At 38.1% G+C, this 7,120-nt stretch overlaps 1 pseudogene; it reads right to left on the reverse strand.

The window, feature by feature from the left end:
- LOC104700804 overlaps nt 47-7,120 on the reverse strand; it is a 13,506-nt pseudogene continuing 6,432 nt past the window's right edge.

Raw genomic sequence — 7,120 nt, forward strand, 5'->3', positions numbered from 1 at the left:
TATAATATTATAAATGTTGGTTATATAATGTATGCAATACCTAACCAAGTTCTAAACCAAATTTTTAAAAAATCAGAGAACTTGTTTTACAAGCAACAATCAAACAAACCAAAACCATTTTGCATCTAACTCTCAAACATCCTCTCATTGCACAACAATCACAAACCAAAACCAGTTTCAACAATTCAAGCCATTGTATAATTTCAGACATTGACTATTGTTCCTCCACAGCAACGATCGTTAACACTGGTGTCGCTGAGCCTGAGCCGCTGACAAACTCAGAACAATGTGATATAAGTGTGCTTAAGAGCCGCCTTGGCAATATGATCAAGGATCTAGGGAACAAACAAGAATTTGGAGCTTCTTTGTCGATGTCAAAATGAGACAATATCAATTAAACTAAAATATGCAGGTAGAATGTAGTCTAGTCTAGGTAATTCTAATCAACTAGAGACGAGCAAACATAGCTTCACACCTAAGAAACTATATGTGGAGAATAAGTAAGTTTGTGCTTGAGAGTATGAAGGAGATAGAAGAGAGACATACCATGTGGCTTTAAGCTAGCCTGTTGAAGCTGCATGCGTAATGGAGATCAGGTGCAGTCTTCCTGATGGTTCCTGGAATATCTGTAGGTTTGTTGAACCTACAAAGTCAATAAGGCTCAAGTTTTGACATCTGATCCACCATTTCTGGTTAAAATATTTCACAGCAAAGAGAAGAGATTAAACACACCTGAGAAAGCCACCTTCTGAGGAGGAACCAACCACCAAAACCTACATTCCATTTGAAGAGATTAAACACACCTGAACAAGTTCCATTTCAAGAAAGCACATTATAAGAGAATAGAACCACCATTTGTTTGGCTCATCTCTGAAAGAGACAAACCCATCAGCTACCGAGACAAACCCATCATTCTAACTAAATCCCTATCAATTTCAAAACTTCAATCGAATTCAACACCCAAACTAAACACAGTGATTAGTATCAATACAGAGCAAACCTCATAAAGCAGACAATCAAGTAATCAATCTCAACACCAAAGTCGAAACACAATTCTTGTTCGACTGTTGATACAAAAAAAATACAGAAACAAATAAAATACAATGTACCTGCTTCTTGACTTCATTTAGCTCTCTTCACAGGTCGTGCTCTTCGAGTATCTGAAATTGCGTTTCGATTTATAAATTACAAATACAATAGAATCAAAGACACCTATAACTAGAAGAAACAGTTTGATGAGGTTAACTTTTTGGTTCCGGATCTTCTTCATTCTTCAAACACATAATATTATCCCCAATGTGCACAACAATGGAGAATTAGAAGAAGCTTCGTTAACAATTCAAACCTAGAACCTCTGAAGTTTACAAAATTGGATACATAATTTTGAGTGAGACTCTCTATGGGATCTTACCCGAACTCTGGTTGGAGACGAAGCTGCGGCGCGACGATTGTGTCACCAAAAATTTTTTACCTAGAAGAAGTAAGCGGAATCGGAGAAGAAGAAGATGTTGATTTTGATAAAACGATATTTGCTTTTGTCGTTTCGTTTCGACAGAGAGAGGAGCAAATGAAGAAAAGAGAAAGAAAAAAAAAACAAAAGAAACCAAAACAAAACGTAGCCACTGAATTTTTGACATGTTACCGTGTCTCTGAGGATCTAAAATAATCTGGGCAGAGACACAGATCTCTGATATTTTTTGATTAAAACTTTTTTTTTTCTTTTATTATTAAAATTTTTGGAGACATCCCAAAGGTATAACCAATGGGAATGCTCTTAGGAATGTTACATTAATAGATTAAGATTGTAGCAGTGAAAGTACGTAGAGTCGCTTGGTAACACAAAAAAAGACGTACAAGATAGAGATAACTATAGTAATTGCAGAATGACATACCTCAGGTCTCTCTCTCTCTCTCTCTCTCTCTCTCTCTCTCTCTCTCTCTCTCTCTCCCAAGCAGCAAAGTAATAGATAGATATGAGTTTGTCATACCAGGTAGAGTTCGTGCTCACTGACCAAGCTACAAGAGATCAAGTATCAGTTAGACATTTCGCCGAACACTATCACTACAGCTCTTCATGTACATTTCACTGACCTGAAATTGAAACACAAACAAAGCTTAGTTTACACAATATTAGCTAGAATATAATAAAGGCATAGTATGGAGATCATGGTCTTACAAGAACAACAATAAATCAAATTGCCCAAAATTTTAACTGAAGAACAATTCCTTTGTCTGAATGACTGATTTTGTGTACCTTTGTACATATAGTCTCGTCAGCAATTGCTGAGAGCCTCATTCTTGGCTGCCAAATCCAATAGAAGGAATGTGTTTAAATTTCTGATAATCTTCTCCTCCTTCTGAAAATCTCTCCTTCCATTCCTTGCCCATTTTCAGATTCTTCAAAGAATAAATGAATTGTAGCCCATCAGGAAGCTTCTTTAGTTTTCGACACTCATTAATATAGAGAGAATGAAGAAGGGGCATGGAGCCTTCTTCTATTTTCCACTCTTCCCACTCATCTAGTCTTGATAATCTGAGCGTATGCAATTTAGGGAACCCACCAGCAAGAAACTGCTTTAATTTTGGACAACTGTCAATGTAAAGAGAATGAAGAAGGAGCATGGAGCCTTCTTCTACTATCCACTTTTTCCACTCATTCAGTTTCTGTAATTGAAGCTCGTGCAATTGTGGAAAGCCACCAGGAGGAACATGAATCTCCTTTAATTTTGGACAACTGTCAATGTAAAGAGTATGAAGAAGGTGCATGGAGCCTTCTTCTACTATCCACTCTTTCCACTCATTCAGTTTCTGTAATTGAAGCTCGTGCAATTGTGGAAAGCCACCAGGAGGAACATGAATCTCCTTTAATTTTGGACAACTGTCAATGTAAAGAGTATGAAGAAGGTGCATGGAGCCTTCTTCTACTATCCACTCTTTCCACTCATTCAGTTTCTGTAATTGAAGCTCGTGCAATTGTGGAAAGCCACCAGGAGGAACATGAATCTCCTTTAATTTTGGACAACTGTCAATGTAAAGAGTATGAAGAAGGTGCATGGAGCCTTCTTCTACTATCCACTCTTTCCACTCATTCAGTTTCTGTAATTGAAGCTCGTGCAATTGTGGAAAGCCACCAGGAGGAACATGAATCTCCTTTAATTTTGGACAACTGTCAATGTAAAGAGTATGAAGAAGGTGCATGGAGCCTTCTTCTACTATCCACTCTTCCCACTCATCTAGTCCCTTTATTTTAAGCTTTTGCAATTGAGGAAATCCACCGACCGAGCAAACTATTAGCCTCCCACTGAAAGATTGAGACCATAAACAAACCTCTTTCAACTGAACCAAATTCTCTAGAATTGGCATCGGATCCTTGTCCAAACGACAATTTCTTAGATGTATGGTTGTAAGGTGAGAAGGGAAGTGTTGTTCATCAGGTATCTTTGGCATATATATAGTCAAATTCAGCTGTTTGAGATGAATGCAATCCAAAACAAATCCTTCTTTGTCATCATCATTCTTGAAACCCCCATATATAGTAAGATCTTCCAAGTGTTTCATTTCTCTTATAGATGAAGAGAGAGTTTCCATGGCAAACCCTTTGCCTTTGATATCGATAGAGAGTCTCCTTAGCTTTGTCATTTGTTGAAGATCCTTCACACTGCTATGCTTTGTTGAGATATTCTCCAATTTCTCTAGGTTGATTAAATTAACCAATTCTATCTTTGTCTTATCATCCATCTTGTTTGGAAGATAGAGGTATATCAATTCTTGCATCTCTTTCATGAAATTGGGCATGTAGACTGGATATCCACCATAACTGACAAGTAGGTTTAAATAGACCATCTTCCTCAGGTTCCGCATAGAAGAAGGTAGATGAGATACATTTGCCCAAGATAAATTCAAATATCTCAAGTGCATAAGATTCCCAATGCTAGAAGGTAACTTCCCTCCTTCAAACTCTACATAAGAGAGATCTAAAACCCTCATCAACAATAGCCTTGTAAACCATAAACTTGATCCCTCATGACGGATAAACAAGAGAGATCTTAGTTTTGGATTCATCATCTCCCATTTTGGATTATATATTTCATATCTTTCATGAAGCCTGTGTACAAGGGGACTGAGAGTTTGTAGTATCAACAATATGCACGAAATTTTCTTCTTCAGCTTTATATAGACAAACTTCTCTCATCATGTCATGTAAGTGACATGTTTCAAATCTTGACGTCAACTCATCCCTTACAGAAATCACCATGTTTCTCTTCACCAATTCTTCTATGTATCCATATGCAACATTTCGAACACTTGCTCCATCGTAATACCATGGCCTTGTTATTCCTTCTGCTGCCCAGTAGTAGGACAACTTTTTCACACTTATTGCGTAATCTTCTGGGAAATGGGCAAGGTATAGGAAGCATTGCTTCAAATAAACAGGCAGCTCTTCAAAGCTCAAAGATAATATATGATAAACCGAACTGATATTTTTGTCGTTGAAGCTAGTCTCTCTGGTGATGTGAGATTTAATATTCTCATATATCCTTTCCCACTCATTTAATGTGTGTTGGGAAGCTAACAACCCTCTTAACACCTTAATAGCCAATGGTAGTCCTCCACAATGTTTTACCATTTGCCTACCCATCTCTTCGAATTCTATATCAACTTCAATTTTTGCACAACATCATCATGAATTTGGCTTTAAAGAATGATAGATGCATAAAATGTATTTTTATATTTTTTTGGGAACTTACTTGTTGGGTGACTTGGGTCTTTCCAAGAAAATGCTAGCCCTCGTAAAAGTGTCCAACTTTCTTCTGGGGTTAGACATTTTGGTTTTAAAATGACACATGTAGGATCTGCACGTAATGCTACGTTCTCGTTGCGAGAAGTAAGTAATACCTTCCATCCTGCAATATATATGTTAAATTTTAAGCAGAACACAATATATCACGCAGGTATGCCTTTTCAGCTTCCATATTTTTCTTAGTCAAAGCCTAATATATTTAGAAAAATATGAACCAGAAGATGTTACCTTTTTTTGATGGAAGCGCAGACTTTATTCTGTCCCAATCTTCTTCTTTCCACATGTCATCGAGAACAATTAATGAATTGCTGCTTTCCAACACTCGAAAGAGTTTGTCTTGAAGCTTCATGACTTCACTCATATTTGAGTCCCTTTGGTCATCTTGATTTGAACTAAGCTGCTGCAAGATCGTTTGCCAAACGTCTTTCCTTGTAAACTGTTGTGAGATACACACCCACACAACTCCATCGAAATGTTTTTTTACCATCTCATGATTAAAAACTTGTCGAGCAAGAGTAGTTTTACCAATACCACCCATCCTGATTATCGAAACCACTTGACTTCTATCTTTCTCCACCAAATAGCCAACCAGTTGCTCAACATTTTTCTCCACGCTCACAAGATGATCTTCATTATCGCTAGAAAATGTTTGTCGCATTTCCCTTTGTCTTTCTATTAGAGATTGTGTATCCCTTTCATTGGCAATGACACCAAGATTATTCATATCGCGAATCACATTAGAGATCCTCTTACTTATGGCTTTCATATCGAAAGCAAGCCCCCTGTGTTTGAAAAACCTTCTCACAGGGTTCTTGTTGCCACTTGTTTTTCCAACTTGTTCTTTTAAAAGAAAAGTTTCGATTATATCTTCTGCGTCATAGACAATCTCATTGATCTCTTTTACAGTGTTTCTCACCATTGCACTTGTATGTTTCTTGGCATCTGCATCTTCTAAAAAGCACCTTAACATATCCAGATCTCTTTTTAATTCATCAAATTGCTCTTTAACTCCCTGAAATCGCTCAGATTCTCGGACAAAGAGGTTCCAAAGCTTCTCGACTCCAAATGACAAAAGTGTCTCAGCCATGAGTCTCCTGCTTAATCAAAGAAATGAAAGTAGTAATCAACACTCACTATATTAGGTTCCCTAAGTTTACAATTATATACCTTTTTATGAGACAAAACCAAACTCGATTAGAGGTTTTGCTCTGTGTTACTCAAACCAGTAATGGGCCTGCTATAGTCGAGCTTAACAAAGGAAGAGAAGTGGGCCTTACGACCAAACCAGAGTCCACCAAGTCTGTCCCACAAACTCTGCATCAAGACAGAGGATCTCTGCAGAACTGTGACGCAAGGACTGTTAAGTCTGTTCCTCAAATCAAGCTGAGCAACACGGTCAAGCCTGCTCCCCAAATCAAGCTGAACAACCGTTACGATTGTCTCCTATCACAAGATGCCTTCGACAACTAGTCTTATGTCGTTTATGACAACTCATCATTTATGCTTTATGCTTTCTGTCTATATAAAACGAGAGTAGATGTAAGCTTGTTTTCTTAAGTTGAAAAAAGGTTTTTCACCATTATCTTCTTCATCAAGCTTTTATCAAGATCTTGAAAGATCTTTCATGGTATCAGAGCATCATGGCTCTCGATCCAACTCCTACCTCAACTACTGCTTCTACTCTTGTTTCAGTCACTACTCCTTCCCTTTCAACTACACTTGTTTCAGCCTCCTCTCTAAACATCTCACAATGCGTCACACTAAAACTCTCCTCAAACAACTATCTACTCTGGAAAACTCAATTTGAGTCCTTTCTCTCAAGTCAAAATCTGCTTAGCTATGTCAATGGTGGAACTCCACGTCCTCCCTCGACGGTCACTGTCAGATCTGGAGAAACAACCTCAGAAGCTCCTAATCCAGACTTCCACACATGGATGCGCAACGATCAACTGGTTCTTGCTTGGCTCTTCGGCTCTCTCTCAGAAGAAGCACTCCGTAATGTCTACGGCCTCCACACGTCTCACGAGGTATGGCAAAGTCTAGCCAAAAAGTTTAATCATGTTTCAGTCTCTAGAAAGCATGATCTCCAGAGACGTTTAAACAATGTACCTAAGATAGGAAAAACCATGGCTGCATATTTAGATGAGATTAAGGCTATTAGTGATCAGTTAGACTCCATAGGCTTCCCAGTCTCAGATCAGGAGAAAATTTATGGTGCTCTAAGTGGATTAGGTCCAGAATATCAGTCTATTGACACATATGTTGAGAACTCCATGGACCAGTTCCCAGGACCAACCTTTGAAGATGTGGAGTTCAAGC

This window comes from Camelina sativa, chromosome 7 (assembly GCF_000633955.1).
Source record: "Camelina sativa cultivar DH55 chromosome 7, Cs, whole genome shotgun sequence".
In the NCBI taxonomy this organism is placed as follows: domain Eukaryota; kingdom Viridiplantae; phylum Streptophyta; class Magnoliopsida; order Brassicales; family Brassicaceae; genus Camelina; species Camelina sativa.